Below are 16,973 nucleotides of genomic sequence, written 5' to 3'. Positions count from 1 at the left end.
CCCACCCTCTGTCCCTGTCCTAGAGCACTTAAAGAATATTTGTACAAGTGACACTTGGGCCATCGGTCTGGAACATAGCCAGTGCTCAGACACCTCTTCCTCTTGTTTTTGTTTTTGCTTCTTTTTTCCAGGTCTTTGGAAACCTCGCTAGTGTAGAGTGAGAGGAGAGGACTCAGGAGATTCAAAGGAGCTGATGCCCCAGAAAGCGCTGTGTTTCCCAGAGTCACCAAGACTTTTTCTGAGAGATGCAGAGTTCAGAGGATTCCGGAGAACGAAGGAACAGGCAGAGATCAGGGCCTCTCCAGGACAGACGATGCTTGTTCTCCCCGAGAAATCCAAGCAGGGAAGAGCCCTGCAAAGCTACTGACTAATTTGCACAAGGCAGTGGAACTGTGAGACAGAGCGACATCACAGTTGGCGAAATACAAGCAAGACATAATTATAAACACAGCCAATGAGTTTCACTTTATTAACTGATGTAATCTGTACCCAGTGATATACTGCTTCTATAGGTTCATTTAGTAAGAAAAGAAGAAAATGTTTCAATACAGGAGAGAGGCTACCAAGCAGGATGTCACTCATCCACAAGTACTTTGTAGCGAAATGGTGGTTGTGGGACTGGAAGGAGGGACAGGATGGTCCGCTGACATGCGTGATGGGCGAGCTATGGGAGGTGGGTGGTTTTGACTGCTGCCTAGAGGGAAATTTAGCAGCTAGAATGGTCAGAGAGAGCAGGACAGTGCTCCCGGCAGAGAGAAACAGCACCACCTAGATCTGGGAGCTCTGAAAATGAACAGGGCAGGAAGACTACGTCTGTCCACACAACGGAACCTCTGTGGCAGCGGGCATTAGGAGATACTGGATGAAAAGAATGAATGAATGGGGCCAGGAGCCATGCCTCGGTGCGTGAGAACTCAGAATAAATGAATGGGGCCAGGAGCCACGCCTCAGTGCGTAAGAACTCTTGCTGGGAAGGCAAGAGGTCCTGAGATCCGCCTGCCTCTGCCTCCCGAGTGCTGGATTAAGGCGATGTTCTCCCATGCCTGGCTAGAAGGGGCTTCAGGACTTCAGCCATGACAGGTTTCACATGGTCAGCTGGATTGGAGTTTACTAAGACTGGCCTCAAACTCATAAAGATCCACCTGCCTTGCCTCCAGAGTGCTGGGATTAATGGCGTGTGTTATTACGTTCAAAAAGCCAGCAAGTCTTTTTTTTTAACTTATGTTTTTTAAACTGAAAATAAAGTTATTTTTATACAATGTATTCTGAACAGTTTCCCCTCTCTCTTCTCCTCCTAGATCCATGCCACCTCCCCGCCCTTCCAATTTTATACCTCCTTTCTCTTTCTTTTAGGAAAACAAAGTCAAACTAGAGAAGACAAACAAACAAGGCCAAAACAAAACGAACTAACAAATAAAAAGAAAAGAAAAAAAAGAAAAAAATAAAACAAGGCGCATGAGAAATGTACACATTTAGAAGGGTACACATACATACACATGCACACATGCATGTATACAGATGCACGTGCACACACAATAAAATGGGACAAAAAAGGGTCAGGTGGTGGCAGTGATGACGCTCTCCTTTAGTCCCAGGTCCTCAGGAGGCAGAGGCAGGTGAATCTTTGAGTTGCAGGACAGCCTGGTCTACAGAGCGAGTTCCAGGACAACCAGGGCTACACAGAGAAACCCTATTTTGAAAAACAAAGCAAAATAATAATAATGATGATGAAGATAAAATAAAATGGGACACCATAATGTACAAACAAAAGACCATTAAGGTTAAAATAAAAGCAATATGACAGTAAGAGACAGAACATCTCCAAAATGCCAGAGCTCGTTTTGTGTTGGCTGTCTCGGCTGGGCGTTGGGGTCTGCCCTGTAGTGTGGTTTATACGCCCAGTGCGATTCCACTGGGGAAAACTAATTTTTCCTTCATGAGTGGTTGGGGTTGCGACCTTGTGTCCACATCCCCGTCAGTTCTGGGACCACATCTGGTTTGGATCTCTGCAGGCCCCATGTGCGCTGTCCCAGTCTCTGGGAATTCATATGTGTCTGGAAGACCCTGCTTCCTTGGCATCCCCACTGCCTCTCACAATTTCCTTCCCTCCTCTTTCGCAGAGTTTCCTGAGCCTTGAGAGGTTTGATAAGGACATTCAGGATTAGGTAATCCAAGGTTTATCATTCTCTGTGTATTGTCCAGTTATGGGTCTCCTGTTAGTTCCCATCTACTGCGGAAGAAAGCTTCTCTGATGATGGGTGGGTGAGACACTGGTCTACGGATATGGTATTAGGGATAATCTTATTGTTGTGTTCCTTTAGCGGAACAAAGTATTTGGTTTTACCCTAGCTCCCTGGCCTATCTAATCTTCGGCTACTGGTCACACAAGCAGTGCCAGGCATGGGTTCCATCTGATGGAGTGGGCCTTAAATCTAATCAGTGCTTGGTTCCTCCCATAACACTGTAGTACCAGTGTGTTGTGCAGGCAGGTCACCGCTGTATACTGAAGGGTTTGTAGCTGGTTGGTGTTTACTTTTCTCCACTAGTAAGGTGCAAAGTATCTTCTAGTCAACAAGGGTAAAACTCTAGTTAGGCACCAGTTCAATCTCTCTTTTTTTCAATGAGATCCATAGATATCTTCAGTTTGTGGAGAGCAACCAATAGATTTATGCCCAGTCTTTTATGTGGGTGATGGGGACTAATATTCAGGTCATCTCGTGTGTGTGGTCAGCATTTTATTAACTCATCAGTTTCTCTGCCCTTTGGTACCCTTATTTTGATGAAATGTTTTCATGGAATGACTCCTGGTATCCTGTGAATGGTTATGTTTTTTTTTTTTTTTAAAGATCTATTTATATGTGTGAGTCTGTGGCTGTATGAATTTTTTTAAATGTATCACAACACATGCAGGTACTCCAGAGACCAGAGGATTTAAACGACCTAGAACTGGGGCTATGTTAGCAGTGGTGAGCCACCTGATGTGGGTGCTGGGAACCGAACCTGGGTCTTCCTAGCAGGAAACACTTTTAACCACTGAGCAATCTCTCCAGCTCTGATATCAGCTGTTTTGACATCTTTGTTAAGTCTTACACCTGGGCCAACTCACCCAAAATTTCCGTTGCCTCTTTTCTCCCTCTGGATTCTTGTCCCTCCTCGTACCCCAAAGTCTTCTGATTTATTTGTTAAGATTTAGGCATTCTAGGAAATACATCATAGGAGTTCTGCTGAGAGAGTCTCTTTGTGATTTGTCTTTGTGGTGTTTTTATTTTCTCAGTGACTTGAACCACTCTTGTGATGTCTCTCAAGCCATGGGCACCCAGACTTCAGTGGGATTCTGTTTGACTCTTTGATCTCGTTGTTAAAGAGTCTACCCCTGCGGGTGTTGCTTTAGATTTCAGTTCACTGACTCCCCTGAGTTTTCACATTGTTGCTGCAGATATCCCGGCTATCAGTTGCTCTGCAGTCTAATTCAGGTTAAGAGCAAGGCTGGTTTGCTCTGACCTTGCAGGGTTCTTAGCTGTCTCTCAACCTGAGTCTGACTGGTATTGTAGACGACTCATTTCTTTGACTCTGACAGACTATCTGATTGCTTTCTTCCTGATGAGCTCCGAAATCTCTGCTGCCATTGAGAATGACCTTGCCCATGATTTTGCCTATTTTCTGTTTCAGACAAAGCCAGTCTCTTTGCCGTGAGCTCTGAAACCTTCGTAATAGACTGTTGTTTCCTCTTACCAACATCTCAAACTCTTTCCTCTTCAGAGCTCGGAAGAGGCGGTGGCCCAGTTTTCTCAGAGTGACAATCCTGATTCATCTGGCGGGTGTGGCCACCTCTACTCGTCTTGACCGTCGGAACATGAGTCTCCATCTTAGAAATGAACCAGGTGAACATGAAATGAATACTTACGGTCGGCTGTACCAGGCACAGTCTGCTCCGTAAGGGAAAAAGTCCTCAGGCTGCCAACGCAGAAGACACCCCCACCTGATAAACAATCTCAATTAAAACATCGGCTAAACCGCTGTAGGGGGTGATTAATTTCTTTCTTGTCTTAACTGTCATGGCTCTAGGGAAAACAGTGTTTCTTCCTTTCGTTCTTTAATCATTGCAAAAAGATTTCCGAGGCCCACCAATCATGAAAAATCCGCTCATGTCCCAAGCCTCTAAGTGTCCATGCCTCTCTGTCCACCTGGTATTTTTCTCTCATTTGTTTGCTCCGTCAGGAAATCTGGAAACAGCTGACTATCCATTCGCTTCTTAGCTGTCAGGATCTTTTTTTCTTTTCTTTTTTTCTTTTTTTGGTTTTTTGAGACAGGGTTTCTCTGCAGCTTTTTTAGAGCCTGTCCTGGAACTAGCTCTTGTAGACCAGGCTGGCCTCGAACTCACAGAGATCCGCCTGCCTCTGCCTCCCGAGTGCTGGGATTAAAGGCGTGCGCCACCACCACCCGGCAGCTGTCAGGATCTTGTCTGGAATTTTGTGGTCCCCATCTCGATGGGCCCAGGTTTGTCATCACTGAAGCTCATTTTCCTCGGTTAGTCCTTAGAGGAGGGGAGTCCTCAAGGTTCCGGCATGACTTCTTCCTTAATTACGGATTACTGAAACAAATTACTCCTCTGTGGAGCAGCTAAGAACAACAGGTGTTTACTGTTGGCTTACAGCTGGCGTTAGCTGAGGCTGCAGGTATCTGAAAGCTGATGGGGACTGCGGAGTCTGATTGGCAGGATCAACTTCTTGAAGGATGTTTGACTAAGTCCTGGACCAGTCGTTGCCTGGAGGAAGTCTGCGTGGGATCCTTGTCACGCGAGTTCACCTACAGGGCCATTCATGATAGGATGGTAAGTGATTGAGAGAGTGGACATCCAAGGTGTAAGCTGGTCTTTTTGCCACCTGAGTGACATTCCATTATTTTTTCCACTCATTAGGCTCAACCCACATTCAAGAGGACAAAGACACACCCATCAGGAAAAGGATCGTTGGGCCAATTCTTGATGCTACCAGACACACTCTTTTCCTTTGTATCTTTTCCTAGACCCCTATTTCATATACTCTCAGGTTTTAACTATCAGTGATACATGAGAGAAATGTGATTCGTGGGCACACACACACACACTCACATACACATTCACACACACATACACATGTGCACACATACACATATACACACACATACACACGAAATTACACACACAGACTTCCTCTTTGCATTCCAAACTTATCCAACTGATCAACTATCATTTCTCTTTGATTTCTTTCTTTTCTTTTTAAAAAATTATTAATTAACTTATTTTATGTCTTGACTGAAGCCTCCCCTCCTTCTTCTCCTCCCATTCCCCCCACCCAAATCTACCCCTTCTCTGTATTTGCTCAGAAAGGGGCAGGCCTCCCACGGGCATTAGCTTCTGTGCTGAGGTTCATATTCTTTTCAGAGTGGCAAGAGTTGAAGACACAGGACAGTACAATCTCAATCTCTCCCCTCTCCTCACCCCTCCTGTCAAATTTTTATATAGTGTTTATTTTTCCCAGAGCAAAGACTGAAATCTCTTTGCAGGATTATGAATAGACACTGCCTCCCTGCATCTGTTACTTGGGCCAATCTGATGCGTGTATACTTTTTAAAAGCTAAACTTAGTAGGTATAGCACAAGAGACTCCAGAGCAAAGTCCATGAAGGTGCATAAGTCCAGGAAAAGGGGTAAGGGAAGAAACCGAGGCAAAGTGCATAGAAGAGGTTTTGTAAAAGGTGCATTTAAAAAATCATTTAATTTTTTTTCTAATCTCTCACACGCGTGTGTATTTCTGACCAGGCTTTGAAGAAGCATGGAGTTCTAGAAGTAACCACCAGGTGGTGCTGTGTGCTCAGCAATGAGCGTCTCCTCTGCAGGACCGTCGCTGTTACCCTTTTCTCACCAATTATCAGTTTATTAAAGCAATTTCGCAGCCGCTTCCTAGCCCATAATTTTCCTCAGTCAAACATTTTGATTCCGCCTTTCTTGAATGACCTTTGCAGAATGGCATGCTTGAGGAAGAGTCATGGGTAAGGATCATGCTGAGGATGATTCAACACCTCCTGTGTTTATGCCTGCAACGCCCAAAGAGAAAAATAGCAATACACGATCATTCCTTTCTCTCTGCCAGAGAGCCATAGCATAATACTGCGTCGTGACAGCGTGCTGTAACAACAGTTCAAGAAAGAATATGCACCTTAAAACCCTGAACAAGGTGGAGGGGTGTTAGCTTGGTTTGGGGGGGGGTCACCCTCAAAACCATCAGCTGATTTGCTTGGGGTAAATCTCCTTCTTTAATGGTTCACTGAGTTAAAAAGCCACAAGATTCTGGGGTTAGCAGTTCCAGAGGCCTGGGGTCCTTCAACAAGTGAAGACTTCAGTCATGGCTGGATCTTCTGGGCCTTATCTTGATAGGTCTGAATCCCTGAGGCCGGTTTAGGAGGCAGTGCAGCAAACCCGGGAGGTGGGGAGAGGACAGACTGAGTACCGGGACATGGCCACCAGGGGTCAGCATCACCAAGCAGTTAGAGGCCCGGAAGCAACCTCCCAAGCCTGGGTATTCTAGCGGAGTTCACCTATGTCCAGAGCCTTGTTCTATCTGACCAACCCCAGCAGCCCTGAGCAGTTTCGACTATGGACACAGTGTAGCATTAGTATTGTGTCTTTTTGGCAAGATATATTGTTATTGGGTACCTGTGATCTTGGCGGTGTCTGAGAACTAATGGGCAGCTCACAAGCAGAGCCTTTGGTATAGGCAGGGGCTGTTCACACAAAGCATGGGTCAGCTTGCTAGTTCCTAATAAAGCTGTGGGCGGAACTAGGTATGGAAGTACATGCTTGTAATCCCAGTACTCTGGAGGTTGAGGCAAGAGCATTGCTTGAGAGTCAAGGCAAGTCTAGGCTATATAATAAGATTTTTTTTCAAACCAACCAACCAACTAACCAACAAGCAACAACAACAGAACAGCCATGGATAGACAGAATGATACGTTTTGTTAGTTTTTATTATTCATTTATTAGTTTATTTTTTGAGATATGATATTGTGTAGCCCAGGCTGGGTTTGAACTCATGATTTTTCTGCCTCTTCCTCTCAAGTGTTGGGATTGTAGGCATATGTCATCTTGCCTGACCAAGGGCAAAATATTTTGTATAGCCAGAGACTAGGATGTAAAGTATTATTAAAAGAGAAGAATAAGTAAAAAAAAATATGGTCTTGTGAATTGCTTAAGATCACAACTGTAGGCCTGGCGGTGGTGGCGCACGCCTTTAATCCTAGCACTCGGGAGGCAGAGGCAGGCGGATCTCAGAGTTCGAGGCCAGCCTGGTCTACAAGAGCTAGTTCCAGGACAGGCTCTAGAAACTACAGGGAAACCTTGTCTCGAAAAACCAAAAAAAAAAAAAAAAAAAAAAAAAAAAAAAAAAAAAAAATCACAACTGTACAGCAAAATGGTTCTGACTTCAGACCTCGGGACCAGCGGTCTCCAGTTGGAATCCCAGCTTTAGCCGTTAGAAGTGGAGGTACTTAGGCAAGTTTCTTAATCTCAGTCCCTCAGTTTCTGAAATCATAACTTGGGAAGATCATGACTTCAGTTATCATCACTGACTCTTTCTACTGGTAGGGTCCCCGAGAGGATTCACGGGTAATGCCAAGGTAATGCTAAGGGAAATCTCTGTAACCTGGTGCGTTTACTGAATCCTCACTTCGCGCTCCCTCTCGCCCGCATTTTTAGTGTCTCATAATTCTGACGACCACTGTGTTCTCCTTTGCAGGTGTTTACAGGGAGGCTCCGCTACATCAGCACACCCAGAACGGGAAACCGGGCCGGTGAGATGGCCCAGAAGGTAAAGCGCTTGCTGTGCCCGCCTGAGGACTTGAGTCCCAATCCCCAGCACCCACGTTAAAGTCAGACTTGAGGGCGCCTGCTTGGAACTGCAGTGCCCGGTGGCGCAGAGTCATGTGTGTGGGTGGACCCATCTTGCAAGCCAGACAGTTCAGCCAAAATAGCGAGCTCCAGGCTCAGCAGGAGACCCTGTCTCGAAAAATATGGAGAAGCATCTCACTTAATAGTATACTTCCCATATCCGCTCATTTTTCTACAACTTTTATTTTCTTTACAGCTGAGTTAGGTTCCATTGTGTGTCTGCCCCACGTTTTCCTGATCCAGTCGTCTGTGGACATCGAAACCGACCCGGTTTCCTAGCTGTAGCAAATAGACAATAAAAAACATGGACGGGCGAGCGGGTGTCGCTGCGGTGGGATATGGATAGGGTTTATGCCCAGAAACAGAATATCTGCCTTCTGAGGAACTGCTACACGAATACCCACAATGGCTACCCCAGTTTCTACTCCCACCAGCAGTGAATAAGTGTTCTTCGTTCTCTACAGCCTTTTGGACATTTATTGTTAGATTTCTGGATGATACTTATTATGCCTGGGTGAAGTGGTATATCAAAGTAGTTTTAATTTGCATTTCCCTGAGGTTATAAGGGCTGTTGAACACTTTTCAAAAATACTTCCTGGCTGTGTTGCTTCTCTTGAGAACTGCCCGTATCTTTCACTAGCCTATTTGTTGATTGACAGTTTTGATTTTTCTGGCATTTAATTTTTGTACTTCTGTGTAGACCCTAGATATTAGTCTTCTGTTTGAAGCCTAGTTGGCAAAGATTTTCCCTCATTCTGTAGGCTATCTTAAAAAAGCACGACAATGTCTAATATATCTTATGCTAATTAAAAAATAAAAACGCAAAGAAAAAAAATTGGAGAAGCAGTCAAGGAAGACATTGCAACCCCATCTTCCGGCCTCCACATGCCCCTGCACAGGTGCACGCACAGACACGCCCACACACCATTAATTATTACTATGATTATCGACTAGTGTAACGGGGAGATCCATATCCTGTTCTTCATGTCTGTATTATGTCATCAGAGACTGTGTTGGCCTTGCAGAGTTTGATATTTTTATCTTATGTGTTTGTATGCGTGCCTGAATATACGATGTGCACTCTGAGCATGCAGGCGTCTGTGGAGGCCAGAAGAGGAATTAGGGTCTCCTGGAGTTGGAGCTACAGTTGTTTCTGAACCATCATGTGAGCAACCAGGAACCAACCCTGGATCCTCTGCAAGAACAGCGAGTGTTTTTGACCCCCGAGCCCTCTCTCTGGCTCAGCTATCCTTTCAGAATTTCGCTGTGAGCTCATGTGAGTTCGCTTTTATCCAGTCTTTTCTTTCCAACAGGTGGGGGAGAGCCGGCTCTGTCTCCGAGACTCCTCTGCTGTCTCCTTCACAGGTCTTCTTCAGTGAGCCACTAGCCACTCGCCTCTGGGTGCACAAGCTGGGTGCTGTGCACAAAATATACTTCCTTTGTCTTTAAGGAAAAATGTTATGTGTATGCGTCTGCATGTGGGTATGTGTATGCGTCTGCATGTGGGTATGTGCGTGTGAGTGCAGAGGCCCATGGAGGCTGTGTTAAATTCTCATGGAGCTGGAAGTATAGCATGTTGTAAGCCATCCTACATGGATGCTGGGAACTGAACTCATTGTCTCTGCAAGGGCAGTACTCTTGGCTACTGAACCATCTTCCCAGGCCCCCGAAGTCAAGGTCTTTTCCACCACTCAGAAGCCACATGATCCTAAACTAGTGATGGAGCCCTCTGTGCCTCAGTTTGCCAATCTGTAAAGTACATGTAACCTCACAACATTTAATATTTATTTATTTTTATTGTATTTTATGTATGTATGTATGTACATATGTATGTGTTTTGACTGCATACATATGTGTACACCATGGGTATGCAGTACTCCTGGAGCCAGAGAAGGGAAGCAACACCTTAGGACTGGAGTTTTAGATACTTGTGAGCAACCATGTGGATTCTGGCAACTGAGCCCAGTTCTCTGGAAGAGCAACTAGTACTCTTTACAGCCTAGCCATCTCCCTAGCTCTATTTAATGTCATTAAAAAGACAGATCTGGGTGGGGAGCTAGTTTAGTTGGTAACATGCTTGCTGTGTAAGCCTGAGTTTGATCAGAGAGTACGTGTAAAACCATCCAGGCATGGTGGTGCACAGTACCAGGGAGCTGGAGACAGGAGGATCTTTGGGGGGTCTTGAGTCAGTCAGCTTAGCTAAGTAAAGCTTGTGGGAGGGCTGGCGAGATGGCTCAGCGGTTAAGAGCATTGCCTGCTCTTCCGAAGGTCCTGAGTTCAATTCCCAGCAACCACATGGTGGCTCACAACCATCTGTAATTAGATCTGGTGCCCTCTTCTGGCCTGCAGGCATATATGCAGACAGAATATTGTATACTTAATAAATAAATAAATAAATATTTTAAAAAAAAAGCTTGTGGGAAATCCAAACAGACACAGAGAGCAGGTGGAGTTGGAGAGACACCATGTAGCTGCCAGAGGAGAAAGATGCCAGAACATTACCAGTAAACCACAGCCTCGTGGCAATACATAGATTAAGAGAACCATGTTAATTTAAGATGTAAGAGCTAGATAGAAATATGCCTGAGCCAGTGGCCAAACAGTGTTGTAATTAACATAGTTTCTGTGTGATTATTCTGGTCTGAGTGGCTGGGAAACAAATGTGCAGACTCTGACGACAAATGGGATTTCCCACCTGGTTTTACTCCGCTAAGCTATTGGTCAAAACAATTACATTCATTAACCAATAAAAGCAACACATACAGAAGGACTTCCTACTTAAGTGACAGATTCTGTTAAAGGACAAAAAGCAACAGCAAGATGATGGCATCTTGAGCGACAACCCTCAAGGCGACCTCTGGCCTGCATGTACACATGTACACGCACATCCATGAACTTGAACCCACATATGCAACTACATGCACACACACATACACACATCCACTCACTCACACATAACAAAAAACTAAATTAGACGAAAAAAAAACCCAAATGACTGATTATGATGGTTTCTCAGAGAATTGGGGATCAATATACTTCAAGACCCAGCAATACCACTTTTGGGTATATATCCAAAGGATGCTCAATCGTATCACAAGGACATGTGCTCAGCTATGTTCATAGCAGCATTGTTTGTAATAGCCAGAAACTGGAAACAACCTAGGTGCCCCTCAACCGAAGAATGGATAAAGAGAATGTGGTACATTTACATAATGGAGTATTACTCAGCTGTTAAAAACAATGACATCAGGAAATTTGAAGGCAAATGCATAAAACTAGAAAAAAAATCATTCTGAGAGAGATAACCCAGTCCCAGAAAGACAAACACAGTATGGACTCACTCATAAGGGGATACTAGATGTAAAGCAAAGGATAACTGGACTACAACCCATAGCCCCAGAGAAGCTACGTAACAAGGAGGACCCTAAGAGGGACACACATGGGTTGCCCTAGGAAGGGGAAATAGATGAGATCTCCTGGGTACCTTGCTTAGCCTTGAACTTGCTGGGAGGGGCTTGGTCCCGCCTCAACTTCATCTGCCAGGTTTTGTTGACTCCCCATGGGAGGCCTTACCCTTTCTGAAGAGTGGATGTTGGGTGGGGTGGAGGGGAGGTGTGGGGAAGTGGAAGGAGGGGAAGAGGGGAAACAGTGGTTGGTATGTAAAATGAAAAAAATTAAAATAAAAAAATAAGTGTCTGATAATGAACTTAGCCTACCTAGATGCGAGATTTGGCTATTGCAAGTACTGACAACTGTGGCTTAGAGAGGGAGGGAATTGCTTCATGACAAATTACCCCTGATTCTAAGATACAAACCACATCTTCTCCTTTGTACTGGTTTTGAGCTGGAAAACTGCACCTGTTTCTTATGACTCCTCCCCCTTTCTCAGCTACCACCAGCAATGTCTCCAGGGTAAACATCCTGACGCCGATGTCTGATTTCTTGTCTCAGGCATTGCCCAATAGGAATATTACACAGGCTACATATATGATTCTAGTTTTGTAAGCAGTCAGAGAAAAGTAGAAGAAACAAGCGAATCCCATTTTAATAATGTTTCATTTGACCTAGTATACCCAGATTATTATTTTAACAGGTAACTGTTGGGAGCCATGCAACACAATTCTTATAAGGTTCACCTGCCTTCTGTTTCACATTGACCATCTCAGGGAACTTTTGAAGGCGTTTTCATGCTCCCAAGCCGATTGCAGACATTACTGTTAACACCTCCGTGTCTGTCTTTAACTGTCTTGATACTGCAATGTGCATTCCTGTCTCCACCAGCATACCCCAACAGCCTCCCGTTTAGCCAACTCTTCATAGTCTACTTCTCATAAGAGGAAGTCCCCTCCTTCTAAGCAAGCTCTCCCACTTCAAACCAGTCATACGGTGTTATCCATCTGCCAATGAGCCCCTCTACCAAAGTAACCTTGTAAGGGGGGGGGTTGGTACCATAGCCTGCCTGTTTTATTTCATCCAAGAGTTTATAAGGAATAAATTCCCAAAATGGACTGTCTTTCTATTCACTATTAAATATCACAGGGGAACGGGACAACCGTTCACCTAACTGCTGAGCCTCCTGGACAAATCAAACTAGAGAAGAAGAGGGCTTAAATCTTCTGGGAGCCAGAGTAAATTTAGATAAAGAGGCCCCCAAAGAAGGCTAATCTGGATACTTTTTGTTGTTGTGTTTGTTTTGGGTTTTTCGAGACAAGGTTTCTCTGTAGCTTTGGTGCCTGCCCTGGAACTAACTCTTGTAGACCAGGTTGGCCTCGAACTCACAGAGATCTGCCTGCCTCTGCCTCCCGGGTGCTGAGATTAAAGGTGTGTGCCACCACAGCCCGACTGGATTATGATACTTTGTAGCTTCCTCTTCAAGGCATCCCCAGAATCTAAAGGGTCCCCTGGCTCATTCTCCTCCAGACCATCTTCCTCTTCTTCCTTGAGCTCTCTTACTGTCTTGTAAACGGAACAGTTTGAGTTGAGACGCTTTTAGGGAACTCCGCCAAACTTCTTTTTGCTCTCAATGTAATATTTGGGCACCAAAGCGGGCTTCCCCATGCACTGGAGTACCAGAACCGTGAACCAAATTCCACAAAGTAAATGTAGTAATAGGAATGTCAGTTTCCTCGTGTTCTGAGTACCAGGTATTTTTAATTATCTTTTTCATTTAATATACCAACCACAGTTCCCTCTCCTTCCCCTCCTCCCACTCCCCTCAACTTTCCCCTCACCCCACCCAACATCCACTCCTCAGAGAGAGTAAGGCCTCCCATGGGGAGTCAACAAAGTCTGGCAAATCGGGTTGAGGCTTGTATCAAGGCTGAGCAAGGTATCCCACCATAGGGAATGGACTCCAAAAATCCAGTTCATGCCCTAGGGATAAATCTTGGTCATACTGTCAGTGGCTCCACAAATTGCCCAAGCCACATAACTGTCACCCACATTCAGAGGGCCTAGTTCAGTCCTATGCAGGCTCCCCACTTATGGGAGTCCCTGAGCTCCCACTAGCTCCAGCCAGTTGTCTCTGTGGATTTTTCCATCATGGTCTTGAACCCTTTGCTCATCTAATAATCCCTCCTCCCTCTCTTCCCAGTGCTTAGCTGTGGATCACGGCATCTGCTTCCATCAGACACTGGATGAAGGTTCTATAATGGCAGTTAGGGTAATCATCAGTTTGATTACAGGATAAGGCCAGTTCAGGCACCCTATCTGCTATTTCTTGGAGTCCTTGTGGATTCCTGGAAGTTTCCCTAGCACCAGGTTTCTCCCTAACCCCATAATGGCTCCCTTTATCAAGGTATCTCTTTCCTTGCTCTCTCTCCCTAACCCCATAATGGCTCCCTTTATCAAGGTATCTCTTTCCTTGCTCTTTCTCCATAACCCCATAATGGCTCCCTTTATCAAGGTATCTCTTTCCTTGCTCTCCCTCTATGTGCCCCCTGCCTCACTCATCCACCCCATTCCCTCAAGTTCCTCCTCCCCCTTCCATTTCCTCCTCCCCCCTCTCCCACACTCCCACTTTACTTAGGAGATCTTACCTATTTCCTCTTCCCAGGGCAATCCATGTATGTCTCTCTTAGGCTCTTCCTTGTTACCTAGCTTCTTTGGGATTGTGGATTGTAGTCTGGTTATCCTTTGCTTTACATCTGATATTCACTTATTAGTGAGTACATACTGTGCTTGTCTTTCTGGGTCTGGGTTACCTCACTCAGGATGTTTTTTTCTTTAGCTCTATGTATTTGCCTGCATATTCTAAGATGTCATTGTTTTTTTACTGCTGAGTAATACTCCATTGTGTAAATGTACCAAATTTTCTTTATCCATTCTTCAGTTGAGGGACATCTAAGTTGTTTCATGGATCATAAGGTAGGTTGATTCCCGATTTTCTGAGAAACTGCTGTACTGATTTCCAAAGTGGCTGGACAAGTCTGCACTCTTACCAGCAATGCAGAAGTGTTTCCCTTACCCCACATCCTCTGTGGCATAAGCTGTCAACAGTGTTTTTGAGCTTAGTCATTCTGACAGGTTTTTTATCTCAGAGTCGTTTTGTTTTCCATTTCCCTGATAGCTAAAGATGTTGAGCAAGTTTTTAAAGTGTCTTTTGGCCATTTGAGATTCTTCTGTTGAGAATTCTCTGTTTAGATCTGTATCCCATTTTAAAATTGAATTATTTGGCATTTTGATGGCTAGTTTCTTGAGTTCTTTATATATTTTGGAGATCAGCCCTCTGTCTGATGTGAGTTGGTGAAGATCTTTTCCCAGTCAGTAGGCTGCCTTTTTATCTTATTTACCGCGTCCTTTGCTTCACGGAAGCTTCTCAGCTTCAGGAGGTCCCATTTATTAATTGTTCCTCTCAGTGTCTGTGCTACTGGAGTTATAGTTAGCAAGTGGTCTCCTGTGCCAATGTGTTCAAGGCTACTTCCCACTTTCTCTTCTATCAGGTTCAGTGTAACTGGATTATGTTGAGGCCTTTGATCCACTCGGACTTGAATTTTGTGCAGGGCAATAGATATTGATTTATTTGCATTCTTTTACATGCTGCCATCCAGTTATGAAAGCAACATTTGTTGAAGATATTTTCTTTTTTTCCATTGTACATTTTTGGCTTCTTTGTCAAAAATTAGGTGTTCATTGGTGTGTGGATAAATGTCAGGGTCTCCAATTCCATTGATCCACATGCTGGTTTTTATGCTAATACCAAGCTGTTTTTATTTATGACTACAGCTCTATAGCAGAGTTTGAAGTCAGGAATGGTGATGCCTCCAGAGGTTCTTTTATTTTACAGGGTTATTTTGGCTATCCTGTTTTTTTTTTATTTCTCATATGAATTTGAGTATTGTTCTTTTGAGGTCTGTGAAGAATTGTGTTGAAATTTTAATGGGGATTGCATTGAATCTGTAGATTGTTTTTGGTAAGATTGTCATTTTTACCATGTTGATCATGCTTATCCAAGAACATGGGAGATCTTTCCATTTTCTGATATCTTCTTCAATTTCATTCTTCAAAGACTTAAAGTTCTTGTCATACAGGTCTTTCACTTGTTTGGTTAGAATCACCCCAAGATATTTTGTGCTATTTATGGCTATTGTAAAGTGTGATGTTTTCCTAATTTCTTTTATCCCGTTTATCACTTGTATATAGGAGTTGTAGGTTTATTTAATTTGCTTATTGATAATTTTATTGGTTTCAGTCATGAGTTTGGTTATTTCCTGCCATCTGCTCCTCCTTGATTGGTGTGATTCTTTTTGCTCTAGAACTTTCAGGTGTATGGTTAAGTTGCTGATATGCATCTTCTCCAAAATTCTTTATGTAGGCACTTAGTGCTATAAATTTTCCTCTTAGCAGTGCTTTCATTGTATCCCATAAGTTTGGGTGTATTGTGCAATCGTTTTTGTTAAATTTTAGGAAGTTAATTTCTTTCTTTCTTTCTTCCTTGACCCATTGGTGATTCAGGTGAGCATTGTTCAATTTCCATTTGTTTGTAGGCTTTTTGAAATTAGCGTTGCTGTTGAATTCTAACTTTAAGCCATGATGATCTGGTAAGATACATGGGGTTATGTCAGTTTTTTTGTATCTATTGAGGTTTGCTTTATTACTAAGTATGTTGTCAATTTTTTGAGAAGGTTTCATGAGGTGCTGAGAAGGTTTATTCTTTTATGTTTGGATGGAATGTTCTATAGATGTCTGCTAAGCCCATTTGAGTCATAACATCTGTTAAGTTTCTTTTTGGTAGACCTGTCCAGTGGTGAGAGTGGGGTGTTGAAGTCTCCCACTATTAATGTGCTGGGTTCCATGTGTTATTTAAACTTTAGTAATGTTCCATTTACAAATGTGAGTGCCTTTGTATTTGGATCATAGATATTCAGAATTGAGACTTCATCTTGATGGATTTTTCCTTTGAATATGAAATATTCTTATTCATCTCTTTTAATCATTTTTAGTTTGAAGTATATTTTGTTAGATATAAGGATACCTACACTGGCTTGATTTTTAGGTTCATTTGATTGGAGACTCTTTTCCCAATCCTTTACTCTGAGGTAATGTCTATCTTTGAGGTTGAGGTGTGTTTCTTCCATGCAGCAGAAGGATGAATTCCTGTTTTCATATCCATTTGTTAGTCTGTGTTTTTTTATTGGTGAATTGAACCCAGAGATTTATTCATCAGTGGTTGTTAATTTCTAATTCCTGTTTTTTTTTCTTTTTTGTGGTGAAGGTGGTAGTATGCGTGTTTCCCCTTCTTTGGGTTTTGCTGTTGTGAGATTATCTATTGCCTGTGTGTTTGTGGGTGTAACTGAGTTTCATGGGTTGGAGTTTTCCTTGTAGTACCTTCTGTAGTACTGGATTTGTGGATAGGTATTATTTAAATCTGGTTTGTCATGAGATGTCTTGTTTTCTCTGTCTATGTTGATTGAAAGTTTTGCTGAGCATTAATAGTCTGGGTTGAGATCCATGGTCCCTTATTGCCTGTAAAACACCTGTCCAGGTCCTTCTGGCATTTAGAGTCTTCATCAAGAAGTCAGGTTTAATTCTGATGGGTCTGCCTTTATACA

Source organism: Arvicola amphibius, chromosome 7 (genome assembly GCF_903992535.2).
Source record: "Arvicola amphibius chromosome 7, mArvAmp1.2, whole genome shotgun sequence".
Classification (NCBI taxonomy): Eukaryota; Metazoa; Chordata; class Mammalia; order Rodentia; family Cricetidae; genus Arvicola; species Arvicola amphibius.
Note: the sequence above shows the minus strand (reverse complement) of the source record.